Genomic DNA, 26,888 nt, shown 5'->3' with positions numbered 1-26,888 from the left:
CCAGCCCCGGACGGGCCCACCCGGAGGGCGGGGAGGCACCTCAGCCGCGCACACCTGCTGCCGGGAAAGGGGCTTCGTGGCCGGGGCTCGGAGCCGAGCGTGCGCCGCTGTCTCCGCTCCGGGCCTCGCTCACCCGCCGCTCCCTCCCTCCCTCCCCCGGCTTCCGTGTCGGGTGTCATCTTTGTGGGGTGCTGGGGGAGGCTGCCGCCTGCGCCCCCAGCGTGCCGGGTGCTGGCAGCACTTCCGCAAACGTAATTGGAGTCGGGAAAACAAAGGCGCTGCCCAGGGAGCCCTCGCCGGGCGCCCACAGCTGCTGCCGCGGGTGGGGACAGGGGGCAGGGGGGCGCAGATGCCCGGGTCCTCCTCCACCCAGGCCGACCTGCGCCTTCGCGGTAAACATCCCTGGGAGAAAGGAGGTGAGAACCTCCACACAGCCCGTGACAGGGACGTAGCCAGTTGTGTGGCAGGAGGAGGAAATTGACAACGTCTGCCCTCCCAGGTGAATAAATACAGAAAACAAAACCTCTCCCCTGCCTGCCACCATCCTAGCAGACATCCCCCACTTCGTGCTTTACTTCCACTTGGTCTAACAGGTCTCTGGAGCCCTTTTGAGATACTACCGGGGGTTGCTAGTCTTTGTGAGTCATATTTATTACCCATAGAGCAATTTTCCTACAAATTTAGGTAAGATGGCAGAAAATTACAAACGCAACTTTCCCCCTCATTAATCCCAGCCCCACATGGACAGACAGGTGGGTTAATTACCTTTATGCATTCGCAACCACCGACGTTTCTTTTCATCCTAAAAGACTGAGTAAGCACCTCACAGAACTACTGGAACATATAATACCTTACTTATTAGTGTGCAAAAGACTTAAAGAGTTGAGGTTCTAATCTCAACTGGTATCTGAATAGCTGTGTGTCCTTGGGCATGTCACATCTTCCTGTTTTCTCACATGGAAAAGAAGATGGTTGGATAGTATAGTGGCCAAAATTTCCCCTAATCCTTCTAGAAGTGCATGCTTTTCTAGAAATCTAACCTCTTAAGTATAGATAAATGTGAAGGGTGGGTGGACATACAGTTGATTAAAATATGTAATAAAAGGAGATGTGTACTTGGTAGGTCCTTTCCCCAAGTCGTGGGCACTAGTCAGCTAAAAGTGTATGCATCTGTTTTAGCCTTGTTAAGTAAAAGAGAATAGGATCCTCCTCTTTGGGAAGCTTGGCTTTTGATACGTCAAGCTGCTAGCAGAGGTGGAGGATATTGTCAGTTATTTAGTGGTGGTCAGATGACTTATATTTATCACAAGGTGTAAGTAAAATTTAGGATTGCTTAGGGGAAGGATGGGACATTGTTAATGAGCCCAGTGCAAGATGCTCTGGGGAAATAGGAGGAGAGAGCATCACTTCAATAATGCATTAAAGCTACTAAGTAGTTGTGTGTCCTTCATGTTTACGGCAGTTCATTTCTAAGGCACTTTCCATGTCTATACAAATAAATATAAAAGCATGAAGGCAAATAAAACACAAAGACAAAAACCAGAGTTCACAGGTATTTTGTGGTGTATGAGAGTATGGGATCACCAATTCCATCATATATGGTGTCTGGATTATTAACAGTATTAAGGCATTTTTTGAGTACTTATTATGTTCAAGACACCATCTTAAACATTTAATATTTAAATCTCTGTAAGATAAGTATTTCCCCTAGTTCTGTGCATGACAAAAGGGAAGCTTAGAAGGGTTAAGCAACTTACACAAACCACATAATCAGTAAGAGGTAGAGTTAGATTTGACCTCATATTTCTGGCTCCAAAGCCCAGGAAATTTCCACATGGTGTCCCTCCCTAATCAGAACCCATTAGGTCTCTCCACCTATGCAGATGCCTTCCTTAGCTTCTTGCCCTTGAAAATTAACTTCATTTCAATGTACATGTATTACTTATGTTAACATTTAGCCATGTAGGGTAATTTATATATTTATTATGTATGTATATTAATGTGTGTATGTTTACCATTTTGTCCTCACCAGTTACAGATTGAAGGCAATATGAGGCTGACAGGTTTTTTTTGGTTTTACTTCCTTTGACAATAAATCTTAATTTGGCAATCTCATTGTAGGGAAAGGAAGAAATGCAGTAAATGTGTGTCTGCTAGCTATTTTGTGCATTGGCTGAAAAATCAAGATGCTGTATATTAAATGAAAAAAATGGCCAGGCGACGTGGCTCATGCCTGTAATCCCAGCATTTTGGGAGGCCGAGGCAGGTGGATCATGAAGTCAGGAGTTCAAGACCAACCTGGCCAAGATGGTGAAACCCCATCTCTACTAAAAATACAAAAATTAGCTGGGTATGGTGGTGGGCACCTGGAATCCCAGCTACTCGGGAGGCGGAGGCAGAGAATTGCTTGAACCAGGGAGGTGGAGGTTGCAGTGAGCCAAGATCACACCACTGCACTCCAGCCTGGGTGACAGAGCGAGACTCTATCTCAAAAAAAGAAAGAAAGAAAGAAAGAAAAAACAAGCTTCAGAAGAAATTTATATACATTTGTTTAAACCTGCATACAGGCACACATATACCTTTTGTCCCCAAACTGTTGACGGTAGCTTTTTTTTTCAGACAGAGTCTCGCTCTGTCGCCAGACTGGAGTTCAGTGGCTCGATCTCGGCCCACTGCACCCTCCTACTCCCGGGTTCAAAGTATTCTCCTGCCTCGGCCTCCTGAGTAGCTGGGATTACAGGTGCATGCCACCACGCTCAGCTAATTTTTGTAGTTTTAGTAGAGATGGGGGTTTCATCATGTTGACCAGGATGGTCTCCATCTTCTGACCTCGTGATCCCCCCGCCTAGGCTTCCCAAAGTGCTGGGATTACAGGCATGAGCCACTGCGGCCAGCTGACAGTGGCTATCTTAAGGAAGTGAGACAAGATGGAGAAAAGAGGATGTTTTTGCTTTTTACCTTATAAAGTTATGTTTGGGCTTAAAATTTGGTTTTGGAACAAGCATGTGTTATTATATAAACTAAAAAGGAAGAAGACTAGAATTAATTGACTTTATAACAATTCAAAGTAAGATAAAATTGAATGTGCCTAAACTCTAATGTTAGGAAAGTGAAATGAGACTCAGGAGATGAAAGTGAAAGGTAGCATACTGAGAATTGGGGGGCAAAGGGTATAGAGTCTCAGGTGACTGACTTTTCCTTTTTCTAACAGTAACTGTAGCATATTCTACAACTCCTCAGTTTTTCTCCTCAATAAGAATGTGTTGGAGCATACACAATTTGTCTGCTTGATTAGGGGTGATAAGAATTTCTTTCTTCCTGGTCTTTGGACGCATGATTGTTCTGTACAGAACAATCTGGTAGAAGGTAGGAGTTGGAGAAACCAATTTACCTGTTGTGTCATCTCATGAAATTATGGTATTCTGGATGAGTTTAGGTGTAATTATTTTTAGTAACAATTTAGGAGCAGCAAGTTATCAAGTTAATCTAATCTGATGCATATGTACTTGTTAAATACAGTCCCACAGTTCTATCAAATTCTGTGTAAAATTAATTAAAACCACTGCTTAGAATCCTTAAAAATTAATAGATTTCCCTGCCCAGACTTAGAAATCCAGAGCCATAATACATTCAGACTTTTCAGAATCAAGAAAACACATGCTTAAACTTGGTTAATTATCATTGTGGTAGTAGGTAATCTTAAGAAAGAGGGAATTGTAAAAGTATTTTACAGAAGAGATATTCTCACAATTTTAGGTATTATCCAACATTTCATTTTAGGTTCTAATTATGTTTTAGGCAGAAGGAAATCTCAATCTTTTAATTTAGGAAACTTTGTTTAATAAGTTATCTTTAAAGGCAGAAATCAAGTGCAGAGTCCTACCCTAGTACAAAGCCAGTTTGGGTAAAATTTGTTTCTCAAACTCAACTAACATGGCATTTCTCTGGGCACAGCATTTTTGATTTCTGGGAAAAGCAAACAAACACATGTGATGTGAATTCTGTGTGGGGCAATGAAAACACCTTAATGCCTCCACCAAGAACATTCCCTTTGAGTTTATAATTCCTCCATGTTTAATTATCCAACATTAGCTATCTGTTCCCATTTACTCTACTGGCATTTTGGGGGTGCGAGGGGCTTGTGTCAGCCTGATTTGTTTTCCTGAATTCTGAATGATAACATTATCCAGTACTTAACCCCACTGCTGGATTCAGTAACATTTGCTTTGTAGCAGTTTTTGATTGCCTACATTTGGATGGTATTTATTTACTGTTTTTGCAAAATGGCGTTGTCTCAAGTTTGCTGGGCAACTTTTGGAAATTACCAGTCATTTGTTCAGACAAGTGATGTTTGATTTGTTGGTGCAGAGGCCAAAACAGAAAAGCCAAACAAATAATAAATAATTACAAACATGGAACACCTAAACCTTAAGTCTATATATTAATATGTGTCTGCTATAGATACTGGTTGCTACGTTACGGCTTTAAAAAGAGCACACCCTCCCGAACCCCCACCTCTACCTCAGCACCAACAAAAACTACATCCCAATGTTGTATGTATTCAAAGTAGCCTCTGTCTGCCTTGATCCATTATGATGTAAATCTAGCTGAGCCACGTGTTGATGACTGTGTTGAAGAGATGTGAGTGAGAGTTCTGTATTACCTTGTGACCTGGTGGTCCTGCTGCATTTTAGAATGGGAGGGGTGGGATAGAATGCGAGAGAATAGGGCAAAAATGGGAAGAAATTTAGCAGGTTTTTAAACCATGTTCAAGAGATGTGGAAAAAATTGAATTAAGGGAGGCAGAGACGGCTTTCTTTGACATTTGTTGTGGGGCATGTTTTAGAATGAGAGACCATTTCAGGAAACATTTGGCAAGTACAAAACAGGAAAGTCCAACTCTGAATGACTCTGAGGAAATGTTTGGAAGCGTTTTGATCTGAGACCAAGAGTGGGATGGGGGAAAGAGAGGGAAAGACAGGGACACTATGAATCAGCAGTGGGCAGAGGGAGCTCTGGTGTGTGGCTGTGAGGAGGATAAAAAGGAGGCACTGGTGCTGCCTGAACAAGCCCGATGTGTGGGTTAACCGTGCCAAAGGAAAGTGAGTGACGAGCCTGGACTGGTAGTTAGCAGTCTGTGTTGGTTATGTAGAGAGACCTTCCTCCAGAGGCAGGTGCACTCCACTCTGCATGGGGCCTGCTCTCTCTGAGCTCCAATAAACCAATGTACCGTGAGCCCTGCTATACTGTGGGGTGAAGAGGAGAGACATGGCAGGTAGGGGCCAGGATTCCAGGACAAACTGAGCACTGGAGCAGTGGCAGGAGTGGGTCCCTATGAGTCATGCTGGGAATTCTTAACTGTTCAGGGCACTTTTAGGGACAAAGTTAAAGTAGAACATACTTGGCCTCAAGGTACACAAGGTTTCTGTCATGTAGAGCAAAGGAAGAAGCCACCACACCAAACACATAAAGCAAAATCATACAAAGTGACATGCATGCTGCCTGTGACTTTTAAGGAGTACTGTGTTCCTGGGGCCTATCTGGCGGGTGGGGTGGTGGGGGGAGGGAGAGCATCAGGATAAATAACAAATCATGTGGGGCTTAATACTTAGGTGATGGGTTGGTAGGTGCTGCAAACCACCATGGCACACGTTTGCCTATGTAACAAACCTGCATGTCCTGCACATGTATCCTGGAATATAAAATAAAGAAGTGCTGTGTTCTTGATGAACATGCTCCAATTCCAATGCAAAGGCAAGCTTCTTTAGCTATCATAGAGTGCCTTTCTTATTTCTATTTCAAAATCATGCCTGTGCAATTGTGTTTAACTAATGAACAAATGTGCCCCAATTCACATTTATAAGGGAGTTTAAATAAAAGACTTTATTATCGTTCTTTTGAATGAGTAAACATGACACGTTTCAATTTTATTTTCTGTGTAATGAGGCTCCCTGTTAAAGGTGTGTATATCTTTTCAGAGTATCTCGAAATCCTTGTGACAGTCCCTTTCAATTGTGTATACTGAGAAGCACAAGGCATTAGATGAATGATCAGACCTCAATTTAATAACTCTCTATAATTTTTCAGGAACTCTGGGAACAAGGACATCCCAGTTGTCACTCAAATGTTTTATATTTAAAATAATTCCTTTTTAAGTGTATATTTTTAAAGTGATAAATAATAATTTTTTAAAAATCCAGCCAAGTAAAAGAAAAAACTTAAATAGGTCCTAATTTTACTACTTAGAGATAATCCCTGATAACATTTTGGTGTCATTTTCATTGAGTCTTTTTCTAAAATACATTTTATTTGAACCACATAGATTTACAAATATAAACTGTACTATATCTAGAGGTTTGTGTCCTGCTCTTTCATTTAACATGATGCATTTTCTCAAGTAGTTAAGTTCTATTTTCCCATCATATGGATATAAGATTTTTTTTTCTCTATAGCTTATTTACCTATTTTCACCATAACTTATTTAACTGTCCTTATTATCGATCACTTACTTTGTTTCAGTTGTGATTATTGTGAAAACTGTTGCAATAAAAATCTTTACATTTAAATCTTTGCTTTTCAGAAAGTTTATATTTTTACTCTCAGTAAATGACAGAGCCTGTCAATCTCATACTCACCGGCATTGAATATTTCCATTTAAAAAATTATTGGTATGGTATGTATGTTCAAGTATCTATCTTTTTTATTTTTATTTTTTTACAGACAGGGTCTCTCTCTCAGTTACCCAGGCAGGAGTGCAGCGGTGTGATCCTCGTTCACTGCAGCCTTGAACTCCTGGGCTTCAAGTGATTCTCCTGCCTTGGCCTCCTGAGTAGCTAGAACCACAGGTGTGAACCATCATGCCTGACTCATTAAAAAAAATTTTCTGATATGGGATCTTGCTTTGTTGCCCAGGCTGGTCTTGAACTCCTGGCTACAAGCGGTCCTGCCGCCACTGTCTCCCAAAGTGCTGGGATTACAGATATGAGCCACTGTGCTCAGCCACTTTTTTCTTTTATGGGCTAAGTAATAAACCTTTTTCTGAAAGTAATTATATCATCAGAATTGATAGCTTATGGTAATTCTCAAGTTATCAGAACCCTAACAGCAAAATAAAACAATTTTAAATTACATGTATGGGAATATACTAAGGATATAAATTATTCTTTTAGACTGTAGCACATTTAGGGGATGTAAGTAAAAATAACTGATGATAGTTCAGGGCTACAGGAAAATGTGTTATAAACCTTGAGATCTATATTCTGGTCTCAGTTGTAAACTCATAAAAGTTCTGAGAAAGAAGCACCCACACATTTCTGTTTAAATTGCCTTGTGTAGAGATAGTGCTTTCTTTAACCTTCTTAACTTCCTGAGTGTCTAATAGTGTTGGAATAGCCAAGTGATAACAACAGTCTTGAATAAGCATTTATCAAGGATCCATTATAAATATGGTATTAATATAATGCATATACTAGAACTACAACCTAATGTTGTATTACTAATACCCAGAGTTGTGCTTTTGTTTCTCATTATAATTCTTATTTTTCCAGTCTTATTTTTCTGTGTTCCTAGGATTTTTAGATCTTGGACTTATACTCCTATACTAATTGTATTTACCTGACTAAGTTCTTTTCTGAAAAGATTGTGTATTTGTGTATAAAAGAGGGATTCACATAAGTAGGTATAAAAACAAAACAAACCATTCAAATTGAATTGTAATTTTTTCTTTTAAAAAAGTGTGCATTTGGTCTAAATTGCTTCTAAAGTATGACAAACTATAATTTATTGAGGAAATATTTCTGTGAAACCTTAAATAACTGCTTTCAATAACCAAGCTTTTAAAAATCCTTTGTTTTATGCTGTGAAAAGATAAGAAATCTGAGATTTCCCAAATTAGTTTCCTGGCAAAGAAACAAATCTTGTTTATTAAAATAGTAGATAATTTGATATGGAGACAGCTTTCAAATGGTTAAGTGTTAACTTGCTATGGCCTGTGATGGTGCTGATCAAGTTCGGGACTTTCTCTTTCCTCTCTTCTGCTAACGTTTTACCTGTCCTATCACTTGTAAGGAATCTGAAGACACCATTTTAATGTTACAGCGTTCCCAGGCTCCCACATGCCATAGCTGTGCTTTTAGGGTATCCTATCTGAGAAAATGCATAATGATAGAAAGCTAATAAGAATTGCATTAATATTTATTAGAGAAATAAATGTATGATGGTAGCACCAAAGTACATTTGAAAATCAGTTCAATGTATATATTTAAGTGTGACATGTAGTTAGGGCTGTCAGAGATCCCTGGCAATAACTCCATGGTTCTCACATGTTGGAACCATTGCCCTGGAGGAAGCCAGTGGCTGGGGATCCCAGGCATGCTGCTGTGGCTCACTGCTCTAGTGGAGTGAGTAGGGTCCTGAAGTTTGGGATGGGGGTGCCTTGGTGAGATGTGTTGCTGGCATCCCAGACTGAAAAGTAGGAAGAACTTCCCCTTAAAAAGTATGCACTCTGGGAGGTTGCAGTGTGCCAAGATCGTGCCATTGCACTCCAGCCTGGGTGATAGAGCGAGATTCTGTCTCCAAAAAAAAAAACAAAAACAAAAACAAAAACAAAAAACAAAGTATGTACTCTGTGACCCTCAGCTTCTTAGCACTGTTAGTTCAGTTAACTTGGGTACTCTTGCTACTTGTAATATTATTTCAGTGGGGAAAGGTTTTAAGTTTCAGTAATTGAAATACAGTAAATATTGGAAACCTTGCCTTTTCATTAATTTGGTTACCCTGAACAAACAATTTTGTTGCCCCACCTGGCTACTGACACTTGTTTAGAAAGAGATGAATGTACATTACTGTCACAAAGCTTCTGTGACCCCCTTAAATTCCTATATTGTATTCCTTCTTAACAAATAAATGCAGAGTACCAGCAGCAAATTCAATTAATTTCACTTTGTATCTTGAACATCTATGGAATTTTTTTGTTGGAGAAACAAGATATAAATATCTTTTCTAAAAAAAAATTTTTTTTTCACTCTGTAATGTGAACTGTTGCTTGTTCCTCCCGCTGGGCTTGTTCTAAGACAGGAAGCTTATTTGAAAGGTAGAAGGAAATGAAGTACTGGGGCCTGCTTCAAATTTATATTATAAATTATGCTATATTGGCATAATATTTAATCAGGAGTCTAAAACTAATAAATAGGAATCTGCTTGATGATGACTGATAAGGTCTGAAGAACCTAAATTATACATTTTTAATTGGCATTTAATTATTTTCTTCCACAAAACGAAAGTGAAAATCTAGTTGGTCTTTATTACTAAAGCCACCTTTATGGTTATAAGCTATTTCCTCCGACCCTTAAGAGAGCAAAATAATTTGTTCCTTTCTCACCCTGTTAGCAGGTAGAAAGTAAATGTTAGAGAGGATTTCAGGTCCTTTCTTTCAGATTTGTGATGTTACAAATATAAGTAAAATATTTCTACAGAACATTTTATTTTAAATGAATAGTTATTTCTTTCCTGGAGATAATGAATTATCATTCCAGTCCATAATACAATAGTGCATTCTCCAGTGAACCAGTGCCTCACAGTGCCCCGTCAGGCTGTAGACATGAAAACAGACATGAACATAAATTCATGAGCATAGATGGATAAAATGCTGGCCCAGTTCAAGGGTGGTGTCAAACAATTCTGGGAAAAGTGCTTTTGGCATAATTGCAAAGTAAGACCCAGAGTTTTAATGAAATAGCTGGAATAAAACTACAACTACCACCAACACAAATGTTCGTATGTTGCTTTTACATTAACAGAATTGCTTTCTCATACTTTATTTCATTTAAGCTCTAGAACCCTTCTGGGAGTTAATTGACTTAAGTTTGTATGGAAAAGGAGGCTTCAAGAGGCACTGATTTATCAAAGCCGGGGGATGAAACTGGGACTTCTTTTGACTCTACTTCCTAAAATTAATTTTTGATCACATTAAACTTTAATAAACATTTATATGTATATTGTCATCAGGTGCTTGTCAAAAATAAACAGCATTGAGAGCTTACAGGGGTAAAGGGCAATACATTATGTACTAGATTCCTCCCTTGAGGGGTATATAGTCTTGTTGGGCAGATGAGGTATCTGTAAAAAAATAGCAATAAAATTACCTATAAATCCTACAGTAGATATGAGAACAATCTCTAGAAGTAGAGGAAGGAGTCAGGAAAATGTTTCAAATGTATTCTATTTCCAGATGTTATGAAAGATCCCTTAGATATAGTGAATTCATAAAGTACCGTTTGTTCTGAAATGATGCCATCACAGGACTTCAGTACTGGATCATAAACGATAAGGTCAGTACACCAAAATGAAAGTTGAGATGTTGGGAAATCCTTAGCAAGGTTGCAGTAGCAAAACCCTGCCATCTATTCATCCGTTAAGATTGGCTCGAGGCTCCACCCCAGAGACCCTCTGTGTACCTCACCTGTGCTTGCTCCTGTTTGAACATTTAGCACAGGATGTTGTAATTGTGTGTGCCCCCGTCTTCTCGCCTCTGGGTGTCATGACAGGGACTGTGTGGCCTCCAGCGTGTGTCCTACCTACTAGTGGGTGCTCGATCTATAGCTGTAGGGTTTTTTTGGTTGTTCAAATGCATGTCTTTTTTTCAGTATAATTCCATCGTATTTTGTGTTCTGTCGTCCCTCAGCCTGGTATTCAAGGCCCTGTGCCGTCTGTTGCTGTCTGCGTGGCCTCATATTCCCTTTTGTCCTGGGATAAATCTTTTATGGATCCTCTGCTGCCTTTTCTTTCCTCTACCCTGGAATAGTTTTCCCACTCATCTTTGCCTAAGTGAATCCTGCCCATCTTTCAGGGTTCAGTTTAAGCCCCTCGTTTTCCTGACAACCCCTGTCTGAAGTATGGACACCCTACTTGGAACTCCAGAAGCATACCTATTGTCCCTAATATCTTTTAGTTAATAAATTATATAGGACTTTGTGGCTTTTCTTCCATTATTCTGACTTTTCATTTAACCCTTTAGTGGTGTGAGAGAGAGAGAGAGAGAGAGAGAGAGAGATGTATTTTAGGTTTATGTTGTCAATGACAAACCAAGTCTTTGAGGCCTAAGACCTAATTTTTGGCATCCCTGTCTCATAGTTACACAGTGCATTGAGAGTCAGACCTGCTACGAGCAGCACTGCTACGCATTCCCTATGTGACTTTGGGCTGGTTATTTGCCTTCTCTCTGCCATAGTTTCCTCATCTGTAAAACTGGGAAAGTAATCATTTCCACCCTAGAGAACTGTTATGAGGATGAAATGAGGTAATACATGCCAGGGTCATCGCAAGTGTTACTTAAGTGTTGTTGTAGTTGGTAATAATATGATAGTATAGGCCACTGAATCTCTGTTAAAGTGCAAATATGTTGTCAAGATGGGGCAACCAAGGTTGTGGATCAGCTTTCCTGTGATCTAGCACTCAGGTTTTACTAGGAGCCTGAGAAGGTCCACCAAGAATGACAAGAGTGGTTGGGCGCAGTGGCCCACACCTGTAATTCCAGCACTTTGGGAGGCTGAGGCAAATGGATCACTTGAGCCCAGGATTTCAAGACCAGCCTGGGCAGTATAGTGAGACCCTGTCTCCACAAACAACTAAAAAGAATAGCCAAGTGTGGTGGTGTGTGCCAATAGTCCCAGCTACTTGGGAGGCTAAGGTGGGAGGATCACTTGAGTCCAGGAGGTTGAGGCTGTGGTGAGCTGTGATTGTGCCACTGCACTCCGGCCTGGGGGACAGAAGGAGACCCTGCCTAAAAACAACAACAACAAAAAAGAATGACAAGGGTGCCAGGCTTTAGTTTCTGGGAGGAGTTTCAATCCCAATGGAATGCTGCTAGTAGCAGCTCTGGGGAGCTCGTGGGCAGTGCTGAGTGCCTGGAGGGCTGAAGCTGGAAATTGGGCTGACAGGACTCAGACTAATTTTGTTTCTTTCATCATTTGGCTTTGCCATAAAGGAACCATGTCAAAATACTCTGAAAGGAAAAGGAAGATTCCAAAATAGTCATTCATCTTTGCACAGATCAGTGCCCTTGTAGCCTGTGTGACTGTTATAAAACTAACCTTATATATATTTTTCATGACATTGGCTAAATGTCTAGCAGATGCTAAAGCAATCCTGATGGAAAAATAAAGATCTATGGGAATTGACCTTGTACACTGTATCTCTGGAAGAAGCTCTATCCCGGAAGAAGCTGGGGGTCGAACTGAATGTTCAAGTGTGGTGTGAGAATATCTAGATTCTAACACTCTTTTGCAGTGGTTTCCCTATGTCTATACTGGTCATAATTGCAGCAGTAGTTAGAGTCCAGCTCTGGGACTCACGTTTCCCAAAGGCATTGAGAATGTTGGCCAATAACAGTTGACAAGACAGAGCTAGCTGCAAGGGTTTGAGAAGTCAATTTCCCTGCTTTGCAGCTTCAGTTCTCGTCACTAGGCAACACTGAGTTATGATAGCCATGGCACAAGGAAGAGTGTCCCTTCTGTGGTATCCAGGGATTGTTTGCTCTCCATCACTGATAATTATGTCACTGCTATGTTATAGCACACATTCTCATCTTGTTTGTAAACCTAACATTTGGCAATTATTCCAAATACTGTATTCGATCTCAGGGTTTCTTTCTTCAAAAGTTGAATCTGTTTTCATACTCATATATTTGTGAATAACTTGATATATATTTGAGCAGTTTTGATTTAAATACATAATGAAGAAAGCTATCAGTTTTAAAAAGAATGATTTCATTGCCTCTCATCAATAATTCAGAAGTACCTGCTATTTGAATGACTCAGTGTAGGTACTGGTACGATAGCTTTCCAGGTTTTAGATGTCTGTGTTATATTTTCACAATAGTGGTATTGATTACTATCATTAGACTATTCTAAGTGAGAAGACTTCTGCTTTCCTAAAAAGTAAACAAAGCCTTCCTTATCCGATTAGGATTAACTGCAAACCTGCAATAGAGAATATTTCCCAGAGAAGATCATAAAGTTAATTGTGTATATAATTAGAAATGTCTTAACTCTGTGTTTTCAAGTTTTTTTTTTAAATGTTAAGACTCAGACATTAAAAATAAAATATTAACTGAATTGATTCATGTTCATTGCTCACTGTCTTAGTTTGCTCAGGCTGCTATAACAAAATACCATATATAGACAGGGTTGCTTGAACCACAGTTTATTTCTCACAGTTCTGGAGACTGAGAAGTCCAACATCAAGGTGCAAGTAGACTCTGTTCCTGTTGAGGGCCCTCTTCCTGGCTACCAGATAGCCGCCTTCTTGCTATGTGGGTAGAGAGAGAGTTGCCTCCTCTTATAAGGGCATTAATCCCATCAGAAAGGTCCTATCTCATGACCTCTTCTCAACCTAATTACCTCCAAACGGGGCTACCTCCAAATACCATCATACTGGGGTTTAGGGCTTCAACTTATTAATTTTGGAGGGGCTGCAGACATTCAGCCCATATCAGCCTCTCAATAAACAAAATATCCTTTCACTTTATAAACAGATTGTCTCATCCAGCATATAAATATTTTTACTACTGTTTGTACTTGTTCTGTCTTTCCTTACGACAAATTAAATATAATCCACTTCAACCAAAGATGCCCTACATTGCGATATACTTGTTTTTGGTTTCTTTTTGTCCCTGATCCTGTGGTTACACTTTATTTATTATGCTTTACTTCATAACTGTGTTTATAATGTGATTTCTCCATGATTTGGTTCCTTTTCACCAAAATCTAAATATGACCTGAACATATTGAGTAAAAATAATAATGTCCTGAATTTAAACAGTTTTTGTTTGTCTTTTGAGATTTGAAATTCATATAAAAGTTACTGAGTATGACATTTATATATGGGATACTGAGTGGCATTACAGAAACATTTCCGTAATGACTTTGAATTTGTTGATACTGTGAGAACTACTTAACATCTGGACTTATGTAACCAGAGAAACCTTGTGTAACCTTATGATACTCAAAAATTATTTGCATAAGTTGGAGAGGAAAGAATATTTTGGGAGAAAGTCACTCATCAAGGTTTACATCAATATCTTAATGTAAGATATTTCCATTTTTGAATCAGCACATGGGCATCAGTTCTTCATCATCACTTGGACAATTCAGGAAATTATGCCTGTTAAAGAGGACTTTGTGTCCTTCTCTGATCTACCTGGTGAAGATTCAGCAGATGATTTATGTAGAATAATTAATTAAAGTCCACTCTAAGGCCCCTAATTAGAATTGGTACAGTCAGACATTCTGTACAACTCTGAAAAATATTTAGTCAGTGATAGAAGGGTGTTAGTAGTTGGCTTTAATGTTGTTTGTAAAGACAAAACTCACATGACTGCATATTTCTTTCTTAGTTTTCATTTTTAAAATGAGAGTTATAGATGTATGAAGTTAAAAAAATGAACATGTTTATAAGGTTTGTTACAAACCAAAACAAAAAATAGACTTCTGTGCTCTTTTTATTTCTCCTCCCAGAGGCAACTACTTTTCTGCAATTATTTTGACATTCAACTGTCTATTTATTTGAGACAGGTCTCGCCCTGTCACCCAGGCTGAGTGCAGTGGTATGATCATAGCTCACTGTGTCCTGGGCACCTCAGCCTCCCAGGTAGCTAGGACTGCAAGCATGCACCACCATACCCAACTAACTTAAAAAAATTTTTTTTTTTTAGAGATGGGATCTTGCTATGTTGCCCAGACTGGTTTTGAATTCCTGACCTCAATTGATCCTCTTGCCTTGGCCTCCCAAAGTAGTAGGATTATCACCTGTATGTCTTTAAATAAAATTCTTGTATTTGTATTTCTTGACTTTAATTTTATTTAAAGACACTAGATAATGTCTGGTGTCTTCCCACTATGCAAGAAACCGAGTTAACTCTCTCTTCTGCTCCTGACTCTCTAATGAGAAAGTCCAACTTTCTCATTTCTTTGACTTCCCAATGTGGCTATCAGGCAATTTTGGTTAGTTCAGTATTCATGTTTGCATTTGTATGACTGTGTAATCATAACAGAGACATGCAGTAAACTGCATTTTTTTCTTTTTCTGTGCAACTCTGTTTTCTTGTAGTGTTCTATTTAACTTTCTCTGTATTTATCAGTTATTCATCCCTGAATGTTTCACCAGCCATCTAAATTTCCTCTTAGGATTTTCAGGTGTATTGGTATTCTACCAGTGTCATTTTCCTGACGGTCTCTCCTGAAACCTTCAGTCCTGTTCCCACTAGACTGGTTGCCCTTGTATCTGGTGCAAAGCTGTCATCCTGGGATCTCCAGTTCTGTCATCCCTGTATTCCGTTGCTTCTCTCCCATGTCAGATCTCTTATTTCCTATATCCCATGTCTGTCTTTTGCTTGATTTATCCTTTTGTTCTGGTGGAACACAACCTGAGAAAGGGTACATAAGAGATAAATTTTGTGAGAAATTGAATGTGTAAAATGTCTTTATTTCACCCATAAACTCAAGTAATAATTTGGCTACATATAGATTGTGATGTTGTTGAGATATCTGAAGCCATTCTCATTCCTGATCCTTATTATATGAAATATTTTGTTCTTTGAAAGTTTGTAAGGTAATTCGTTTGTCCCAGTGTTCTGAAATGTTGATGATGTGCTTTGTCTTGTGTCTATTTTTATCCATTGTGTTAGGTACTAGGTGGGTCATTTCACTCAGATAACTCTTATCTTTCAGTTTTGAGGCATTTTCTTGAAATTTTAAAGTTTTCGTCCCTTAATTTTTTTCTGTTCTTCCTTCTTGGAGTTATTATTTTCTAGATGTTCGACTTCCTGGGAGATGCTGTATCTGTCTTATTTTTTCTCTCCTATTTTCATCTTTTTTTTCTTCATATTAACTTCTTTTGTTGTAGAATACTATAGTTCATTGAGTTTTTACAAAGTGAACACGTCATGAAATAAAGCCCTAGATAAGAAAATATATTATCAGCACCCCAAAATTCCTTCTAGTCACTGTCTCCCTTAAGGGTAACCCATATCCTCACTTCTTTTAATTAAACTTTATTTTGAGATCATTGTGGATTCACATATAGTTGTTAGAAATTAACAGAGCAATGTCCTATGTATCCTGTACTCCCTGACTTTTCCCCAGTGACAACATCTTGCAAAACTATAGCACAATAGCACAATTGACATTGAGGCAGTCAAGATACAGAACATTTCTCTCTGTCACCACCAAGGTCCCTCATGTTGCCCTTGTATAGCCACCTCTACTTCCCTGCTGTCGCCACTCTAGTGAATTCCTGGCGATCACCTGTCTGTCTCTATTTCAATGATTTTGTCATTTCAAGAATGTTATATGAATAGAATCATACAGTATGTAATGTTTTGAGATAGGATTTTTTCATTCTTTATAATTATCTGGAAATTTATCCAGATTATTGCATGTAGCAGTCATTTGCTCCTTTTTATTGCTGCGTAATATCCCATAGTCAAGCTGTAGTACAATTTGTTTAATTAGTCCTTCTGTCCTTTGAAGGGCTTTTGGGTTGTCTCCACTTTTTGGCTATTATGAAGAAAGCTGCTGTAAACATTTACACACGGGATTCTGTGTGAAAATAAGTTTTCATTTATCTGGAATAAATTCCCAGAAGGGTAATTACTGGGTTGTATTGTAATCATGTATTTAGTTTTAAAGAAACTGCTCTCTAGAGGAGTGTACGATTTTACATCCCCACCCACAGTGTATGTGTAATTTGGTAGTTGTGCCTCCTTATCAGAATTCAGTGTTATCCCTATTTTTATGTTAACAGTTCTTATAGACGTGTGGTGATATAGCATCATGGTTTTAATTTACATTTCCCTAATCATTAATGATGTTGAACATCTTTTCATTTGTATCTGTGCATCTATATATCCTGTCTATCCTCTTCAGTGAAATGTTTCTGTATGTCTTTTGTCCATTTTCTAATAGGATTGTTTGTTGAGTTTGGAGAATTCTTTATATATTCTAGAAACTAATCCTTCACTGGATTTGTGGTTTCCAAGTATTTTCTCACAGTCTGTAGCTTGTGTTTTCATCCTCTTCGCAGGCGCTTTTGTAGAGCAAAAGTTTTAAAATTTAATGAAGTCTAACATTAGTTTTTCCTTTTATGGCTCATGTTACTGGTGTTAAGTCTAGAAACTCTGCCTAGCACTAGAGGCTAAAGATTTTCTTATTCTTCTTTTTTTTTCTAAACGTTTTGTAGTTTCAAATTGTATAGTTAATGATCCATTTGAGTTAATATTTGTATAAGGTGTAAGACTTAGGTTGAGGTTCATTATTTATTTTTTTTTTTTTCAGATGGAGTTTCACTCTTATTGCCCAGGCTAGAGTGCAATGGCTCTATCTTGACTCACTGCAACCTCTGCCTCCCAGGTTCAAGTGATTCTCCTGCCTCAGCCTCCCAAGTAGCTGGGATTACAGACGCCTGCCACCATGCCCAACTAATTTTGTATTTTTAGTAGAAACGGGGTTTCTCCATGTTGGTCAGGCTGGTCTTGAACTCCTGACCTCAGGTGATCCGCCTGCCTTGGCCACCGAAGTGCTGGGATTACAGGCATGAGCCACCATGCCTGGCTGAGGTTCAATTTTTTGCCCATGGATGTCTGATACCTCAGCACCATTTGTTGAAAGGTTACCTTTCCACCGTTGAATTGTTTTTGCATCTTTGTTTAAAAATAGTTGGCATATTTGTGTGGATTTGCTCTGGGTTCTCTATTCTGTTACACTGATCTGTGTGTCTGTCCTTCTGCTAATACCACACAGTCTTAATTAATGCATAGCTATATAATCTTTTTCAAAACTGCTTTAGCTATTCATTTCTTTCCTTTTCTGTATAAATTTTAAAATCTTGTCTATATCTACAAAAATATGTTGCTGAGATTGTGATAGGAGTTGTGTTAAACCTGTATATCAATTTGGGGAGAACTGAAATTCATAAACATGGATCCATTTATTTAGCTCTTTGATTTCTTTCATCAGCATTTTATGGTTTTCAGCATAAGGCCTTTTACACATTTTAAAAATTTATACCCAAGTGTTTCTTTTTTAAGCAGTTGTAAATGCTGTTGTAATTTTGGTGTCCTTGTGTTCACTGCTGGCATATAGAAATACAATTAATTATTGTATGTTTATCTTGTATCCTGTGAACTTGCTGAACTCACTTATTAGTTCTAGAAGTTTATTTATAGGTTTCTTGGGATTTTCTACCTAGTCATGCTAACTGCAAATAGGGACAGTTTCTTTGTTTTTGATCTGTACATATTTTGTTTTCTTTTATTTCCTATTGCACTGGTGAGAACTTCCAGCATTGTATCGCATAAGAATGATGAGAACAGATAGTCTTGCCTTGTTCCCTATCTTAGAGAAAAAGCATTCAGTCTTTCACCATGGAGTGCAGTGTTACCCATGGGTTTCCGTAGGTGATCTTTATCAAACTGAGAACATTCCCCTCTGTTCCTATTTTTCTGAGATTTTTCATCTCAGAACCTATTTTCTGAGACTTTTTCTGTGGTATTTGGCTGCAGTCGAAGTTATTATCTAAATGAGTATATAATTTTATCAAATGTTTTTCTGCATTAGCTCAAGTAATTTTTCTTCTTTAGCTTATTAACATGGTAGATTGAATTGACTGACTTTCAAATATTGCATCAGCCTTGTATTTCTGGAATCAGCCACACTTGGTCATGGTGTATAATTCTTTTTATATGTTGCTAAATTCTCTTCTCTAATATTTTCTTAAGGGTTCTTGTATTTAGATTTACCAGGGATATTAGTAGTTTTCTGTTTTTTTGGACAGTCTTTTTTCTGGACATAGTATTTTGCATTAACAATTCTTTTCTTTTAGCACTTAAAAAAAAGTGTCCCACTTCCGGTATCTGTGGTTTCTCAGAAAAACATTTCAATTGTTTTTCTCCCATCAGTATGTTGTGTCTCTCTCCTTTCAAAATTTTTTTCCTTGCCTTTAGTTTTCAGAAGTTTGACTATGATATGTTTTGGTGTGGGTATTTTGTTTTAGGTTTATCCTGTTGGTATTGCTCAGCTTCTGGAATCTGTAGGTTTATGTCTTTTGCCAATTTGAGAAGTTTTCAGCCTTTACTTCTTTGACAACTTTTTCACCCCCTTTTTTTCTCCTCACCTTCCAGAACTATGATGACATGAACATTAGATCTTTAGTTACAGTCTCATAGGTCCTTAAGCCTCTTTCAGTTTATTTTCTCTCTGTTCAGATTGTGTAATGCTTATTGTTCTGTATCCCAATTCACTCATTAATCCCTCTGTCCCCTCCATTCTGCTGTTAAGTACATCCATTAAGATTTATTTTGGTTATTGTATTTTCCAGTTCTAAGTTTTCCATTTTTTCTTACATTTCTTTGCTGAGACTTTCTATTTTTTGATTTTGTTTCAAGCATGTTTATAATTGCCTATTTTAGCATTTTTAGGATGGCTTTTAAAAAATATTTCAAATTCGGGCCAGGCACGGTGGCTCAAACCTGTAATCCCAGCACTTTGGGAGGCCGAGACGGGCGGATCACGAGGTTAGAAGATCGAGACCATCCTGGCTAGCACGGTGAAACCCCGTCTCTACGAAAAATACAAAAAAAAACCTAGCTGGGCGAGGTGGCGGTCGCCTGTAGTCCCAGCTACTCGGGAGGCTGAGGCAGGAGAATGGCGGGAACCCAGGAGGCGGAGCTTGCAGTGAGCTGAGATCCGGCCACTGCATTCCAGCCTGGGCGACAGAACGAGACTCCGTCTCAAAAAAAAAAAAAAAATATTTCAAATTCAGGGGGTACAATGCATGTTTGTTACATGGGTATATTGTGTAGTGGTGGGGATTGGGCTTCTAATGTACCCATCACCCAAATACTGAACATTGTACACAACAGGCATTTTTTCAGCCCTCATCCCCTTTCCATTCTCCCCATTTTTGGAGTCCCCAGTGTCTATTATTTCCAAATGGTGGTTGTTTTTAAAATGGATGTTGTTTCTGTCATCTCAATGTTGGCATCCATTGATTGTCTTTCTCCATTCAATTTGAGATCTTCCTGGTTCTTGGTGTGATACATGATTTTTGATTGAAAGCAAGACATTTTGGGTATTATTTTATGAGACTGTGGATCTTATTTAGACCTTCTGCTTTAGCTGACTTTTTCTGAAACTGCTCTGGCAAGAGAGGGGAGGATGCTGCTTTATTACTGCCAGCTGGAGGTAGAAGTCCAAGTTCCTCACTCAACCTCTCTAGATACCTGAAGGTGAAAGACTTTTTATTACTGTGAAGTGGAGATGGACATTTCAGCTCCCCAGTAGGCCTCCTCACATGGTCTTCAGTGACACCCATTGAGAGTGAGGGGTGGACCTCCTTATTGCTGGCCAGTAGTAAAAGTCCCGATTCTCTAACTCCTGGCATTACCCCAGTGGGGAAAGGTAAGGGTGCCTTGTTATCAACAGGTGAGTTGGCAGTCCAGTCTCCCCATGTAATCTCTGCTGATACTGTGGCCTCATTACTGCCTAGCAGGGATGACACAAGTCCTTGCTCCTTTATCTTCTCTGATCCCACCTCAGTTGAGGGATTGGGGGTTCCCCATTAGAGCCTGGCGAGGGCAGAATTCTAGGCTCCCCGCTCAGCCTTTGATGGCATGGGCAGGAGTGGGAATAGGGTTATGGTCATTTTTTCTGTGGTATTTGGCTGCAGTAGAAGTTATTACCTAAAGTTTTCTGACTTTCTAGACTGCCCCTTTCCTGGTTCATTAGATAGAGAGAGCAGACACTTGTTGGGGCTTTTTGTTTGCACTCATCTGCACCCATCAGTATTTCTTGGTTCTTCAGCTCCACTCATACCTGTGTTTTTCCTTGGGTACCAAGGTCCGTAGCTGGTCTGCCTTTTTTTTGTCTATCTTTCAGAGTCTTCTATGTTTACTTTAAATATTATTGTCTATAGGTTTTAGTTGTACTTAGCAGAAGTGATAGAGAAAATTGTGTCTACTCCATCTTCTTGGAAGAGACGTCTACGACTTTTTTCTCTTTTTTTTTTTTTTTTTTTTTTTTTTGAGACAGAGTTTCACTCTTGTCACCCAGGCTGGAGTGCAATGGTGCAATCTTGGCTCACTGCAACCTCCACCTCCACCTCCTGGGTTCAAGCGATTCTCCTGTCTCAGCCTCCTGAGTAGCTGGGATTACAGGTGCTCGCTACCATGCCCAGCTAATTTTTGTATTTTTAGTAGAGATGGGGTTTCACCATGTTGATCAGACTGGTCTCGAACTCCTGACCTCAGGTGATCCACCCACCTCAGCCTTCCAAAGTACTGAGATTACAGGTGTGAGCCACTGTGCCCTGCCATGTCTACCACTTTTAATACCATAACTTAGTTTTGCCTGCTTATTGTTTTTCCATAAGTAGAATCATGTGCTCAGTGATCTTTTGTTGTACAGTATCTTTGGATGGAAAAATCTACAATTTATGTATCTGCTTATGTAACTGCTCCCAGTTTTGAGCCATTAAAATTATTCTGCAGTGAACATGTTTATAGATGTCTTTCGGTGAACATATATGTCTTTTGGTTGTCATAGGTTGTTACACTCAAGATTAGTAGCTATTCCCAGTTTTTAAAGTAGTGTATCAATTTACAGTCCCACCAGCAATCCACGAGAGTTCTAATTGCTCCACATCCTCATCAACTTTTGATATTACAGGTTGAGCATCCTTTATTTAAAATGCTGGGGACCAGAAGTATTTTCAATTTAGGATTTTTTCTAATTTTAGAATATTTGTTTCATACTTACGTTCAGCCTTCTAAATCCAAAAATCCAAAATGCTACAATGTGCATTTCCTTTGAGTGTTCTTTTTACATTTCTTTTTACATATTTATTGGCCATTTGTATAGGCTCCTTTTCTGAGGTGCCTGTTCAAGCTTTTCCCTTATTTTTCCTATTGGGTTGCCTGATATTTTCCTACTGATTTCTTTTCCGTTGCTTTTAAATAATAAATTTTTGTGTATCTGGATACATTATTTTGTTATATATATATCACCAAAATATCTTCTCCCACTCTTTGACTTGTCATTTCAATCTTTAATGGTGCTTATGAACAGAAATTCTTTTTTTTTTCTTTTTGTGATTTTGAGATGGAGTGTCGCTCTGTTGCCCAGGCTGGCCCAGGCTGGAGTACAGTGGCGCAATCTCAACTCACTGCAACCTCCGCCTCTGGGGTTCAAGTGATTCTCCTGCCTCAGCCTCCCAAGAAGCTGGGATTACAGGCACCTGCCACCATGACCGGCCAATTTTTGTATTTTTTAGTAAAGACGGGGTTTCATCATGTTGGCCAGGCAGGTTTTGAACTCCTGATCTCAGGTCATCCTCCTTCATCCCCCTAAAGTGCTGGTATTACAGGCGTGAGCTACTGCACCCAGCCAGAAATTCTTAATTTTAATGTAGTTGAATTATTTTTTCTTCCTTAATGTTTAATATACTCTGTGTCTTATTTAGTAAATATTTTCCTATCTATAAGTCTTTAAGATATTTTTCTATGTTTTCTTCTAAAAGCTGTGTTATTTAATCTTTTACTTTTAAATCTACAATCTATCTGGAATTGATTTTTGCCTATGATGTGAGATACATATATCTGTTTATTATTGCTCTTGTTCTTCATTTTCCTAAGAAATTGCCTCAAATTTTTCTTTCATATCATCTCTTAATTTTGCATTTATGCTATAATACTTATAAATTCCAGAGCTTTTTATTCAAGCATTCCTTTTATCTGCCCATCCTTCTTCTTCTTTAAAAAAATATTATTCTAGTATTGTTTCATAGTTGCATGATTTTCTCTTATTTCTGAAGATATTAAGAATATATTAAAAAGTATTTTCCTTTTTACTTGGCTTCTGATTTCTCTGGAATGACAGTGTTTCTTGTTTTGGTTCTGTTTTTCATGTAGCAGACTTTCCTCAAGTGTCTTATAATCCTTGGTAATTACTCATATTTAGTGGAAAGTCTTAATAACTCTGAGCTCCTGTGTAGGGTCTTTGGGTTGTGTTGTTTAGTTGGAGAGGCTTCAATATAAGCATCTAGAGGTCATTCCTCTTAGGCTAACTAGATTCTCTAGGGAAGAGCCTTCAACTCTCCTGCCTAGAGGATGGAAGTCTTGCTAGCCTCTGGGAACCTCCTGAGGAAAGTAGGATGGGGAAAGGGGCCAAGGCTCAGAATCCAGGATGTGTATGTTCACTTGATGCCCTGCTTTCGGCGTGGCACCGCTTACAACTCTGCTTGGTGCTCTATGGCCAGAAAACCTCTGTGTTTCTTGTTTGTTTGTTTTTGTTTTTTGAGACAGAGTCTCGCTCTGTTACCCAGGCTGGAGAATGCAGTGGCATGATCCTCGGCTCACTGCAACCTCCGGCTCCTGGGTTCAAGTGATTCTCTTGCCTCAGCCTCTCAAGTAGTTGGAATTACAGACGCCTGCCACCAGGCCTGGCTAATTTTTGTATTTTTAGTAGAGACAGGATTTTGCCAAGTTGGCCAGGCTGGTCTCAAACTCCTGACCTCAAATGATCCACCTCAACCTCCCAAAGTGCTCAAATTACAGGAGTGAGCCACTGCAACCAGCCAAAACCTCTGTGTTTTACTTTCCAGAGGAAAATAACCTGCATTTGTTTGGGGTTTAGACTTTCAGTCTGTTCTATTTGAGCACCTCCCCAGCCCCCGCCACCACCCCCCACTTTCTCACTCACTCACTCACTCACTTATTCACACATACACTCTTTCTCTTACTTGCAGGTAAATATAGCTAACTTATGAGCCTTTGAGGGATTCTGAGTAGTAAATTTCATTAGTTCTTGGCTTTCCCTATAATCAACCAAGGTTTTAGTTTTCTCACATCTATCAAGTCTTTTACCAATTGTTTACTTTCTGCTTTCCAGAATTTTATTTTATTGCTATTATGTACCCTTTAATCTTTCTGGCTTGAATTATGACTTTTACAGTGTGTGTGTATGTTTGTGTGTGTGTGTGTGTGTGTTGTCATTTTAGTGGGTTCAGGGAAGGATTCAAACTAGATGTGTTTAATCTGCTCTCTTTACCCAGAAGTATCATATAATTTTATACATTTGAAACACAAGACATGTTTCTTTCAATTTTGAGCTCATGAATTAAATTAATTTAGAAAATAGATTTGAGGGCAAATTATTTGTTCTTTTCAGATGATAAAATAGAATTGGAGCCACTGAGTTGGATAGATGAAGGTACTAATGATGAAGGAAAAATAAGTATAGAACATTAAAGAAAGTCATTTATAGCTAAGCAGCAAAAGATTGGATTTTGCTTTTCCTTCATGTTTTCTAGGAGGAAAAAAAAAAATGTTTTCCTTTCACTATTAAGAAAAACCTGATTTGGAAACTAGATGGGGTGGTAGCCATATACATTGTGAATATAGTAAATGCCACTGAATTGTTCACTTTAAAAAATGGTTAATTTTGTGTTATGTGAATTTCACTTCAGTTAAATATTTTTTTTTTTTTTTTTTTTAAGTCGCCCAGGCTGGAGTGCAGTGGCACGATCTCATTTCACTGCAAGCTTCACCTCCTGGGTTCACGCCATTGTCCTGCCTCAGCCTCCAGAGTAGCTGGGACTACAGGTGGCTGCCACCATGCCTGGCTAATTTTTTGTATTTTTAGTGGAGACAGGGTTTCACCATGTTAGCCTGGACGGTCTCTATCTCCTGAACTCGTGATCTGCCCATCTCGGCCTCCCAAAGTGCTGGGATTACAGGCGTGAGCCACCGCACCCAGCCTTCAGTTAAAAATTTTTTAACCTGAAAAACCCACACGAATATTTTCAAAGCTTACAGCTACATTGACATCTGGCTTTTGGGGATAACAGATAAATTGACTCCTTACATAGGTCTCCTTAAGTTGTGTTTCCATTGTCTACCTAGGAGCTTTGTAGAGATTGAAAAATACAAGCATAATTTTAGAAGATTTTTCAGAATGTTATTCATTTTGGGAAAAGAAAGAGCAAGATCTATTCCAAGGGGTGGCAAGTGAAATTGGTATTTTTCTCTAGTAAAGAAAGTAAAAGGAGGCTGGGTGCAGTGGCTTACTCCTGTAATCCCAGCACTTTGGGAGCCTGAGGCAGGAGGATCACTTGAGCCCAGAAGTTGGAGAACCGCCTGTGCAACATGGCAAAAACCCCATATCTACAAAAATTAGCCAGGCATGGTGGCATGCATTTGTAGTCCTAGCTACTAAGAAGGCTAAGGTGGGAGGATTGCTTGAGACCAGGAGGTTGAGGCTGCAGTGCCATAATTACACCACTGCACTCCAGCCTGGGTGACAGAGTAAGACCCTGTTTCTCAAAAAAAGAAAAAAGAAAGAAAAGAAGGTGAAAGAAATTAACACATATTTAATGTATATACCTCCTACCATCAGAATATGTTCCAACATAATTCTTGATGCACACAAGATCTTTTGACTCTTTAATCATTCAATCTTTAGTAGAAGAAAGGGAAAATCTGATGGGATGGTGGCACAGTTCCTATAAATGTAAATATATATTGCTAATCTCATATGAAAAACGTTTCCTTTTTTTTTGAGACTGAGTCTCGCTCTGTCGCCAGGCTGAAGTGTAGTGACCCAATCTCTCCTCACTGCATCCTCTGCCTCCCAGGTTCAAGTGATTCTCCTGCCTCAGCCTCCCAAGTAGTTGGGACTACAGGCACGCCACCAGGCCCAGCTAATTTTTGTACTTTTTGTAGAAACGGGGTTTTACCATGTTGGCCAGGATGGTCTCAATCTCCTGAACTCATGATCCGCCCCCTTCAGCCTCCCAGAGTGCTGGGATTAGAGATGTAAGCCACTGTACCCAGCCAAAGCACTGTTTCTCGAAAAGGTTTACTGGTGTCTTATCTAAAATGTGTTATTTTTTCAGTTTAGTGTGTCTTAGAGCAGGGTTCCCCAACCCCCGGGCTATGGACCACTAGCACTCTGTGGCCTGTTAGGAATTGGGCCGCACAGCAAGAGCGGGCCAGCACGCATTGTCACATGAGCTCTGCCTCCTGTCAGATCAGCAGAGGCATTAGATTTGCACAGCAGCGTGAACGCTATTGTCAACTGTGCATGTGAGTGATGTAGTTTGTGTGCTCCTTATCAGAACCTAAGAATCACCCTGATGATCAGAGGTGGAGCAGTTCATCCCAAAACCAACTCCCTCTCCCTATCTGAGGAAAAATTGTCTTTCATGAAACCAGTCCCTGGTGCCAAAATGGTTGGGGACTACCATCGTAGAGAGCATGTGTCCTGAAGCCATAATATCAGGGTTCAGATCCTGGCACTGCCTCTTAATAGTTAAACCTGCCATGCCTCATTCTTCTCATCTGTAAAATGGACAAGATAATAGGGCTATTATGATTAATATGAATGTATACATTTAAAGATCTTTTAATGTTATCTGATACAGAGTGCTCAATAAGTATTATCTGCTCTTTTTTCTTGCCATTTTTTAAAACTGCTATCTATAAAGCACATCTGGAGAACTATACATAATATATGCAATGTGAAGACTACTTCATTACCAGGATGTCTTTGTCATGGCTCCAGTGAGCACTATAGTTGCAACAGTGCCATTGGCTTCCTCTTTCTCATTACATTTGTGGTTGTGGTTAAGTGCAACCTATTTTTCCTTAGAAACAGAATGTTTTTGCTACCTTTATTTTCTAAAGAATCCTAGACTTCATAATGCAGTGGATTTGTTTGAACAGTAAAATCAAGAAACTATAAACAGTGTTTATTTTCAACTCTCTGTATTTGGTTTAGACATAATCCCTATTATTTGTACATTTTCCCTTGGAATCAATGAAAAGACTGGGAATGAAT

The 26,888-nt window shown here is 39.1% G+C and overlaps 1 protein-coding gene across 2 annotated transcripts in view; it reads left to right on the top strand.

The window, feature by feature from the left end:
• Positions 1-6,717: 6,717 nt before the first annotated feature.
• MFSD6 (major facilitator superfamily domain containing 6) overlaps positions 6,718-26,888 on the top strand; it is a 79,264-nt gene continuing 59,093 nt past the window's right edge. For both annotated transcript variants that reach the window (XM_011936439.1, XM_011936440.1), the window contains exon 1: positions 6,718-6,845. The gene's annotated coding sequence lies outside the window, so the exon portion shown is untranslated. The remainder of the gene's footprint in view (positions 6,846-26,888) is intronic.

The sequence above is a fragment of the Colobus angolensis genome, unplaced genomic scaffold, assembly GCF_000951035.1.
Source record: "Colobus angolensis palliatus isolate OR3802 unplaced genomic scaffold, Cang.pa_1.0 Scaffold153, whole genome shotgun sequence".
NCBI lineage: Eukaryota > Metazoa > Chordata > Mammalia > Primates > Cercopithecidae > Colobus > Colobus angolensis.
Note: the sequence above shows the minus strand (reverse complement) of the source record. Positions and strands in the feature narration are given on the sequence as shown.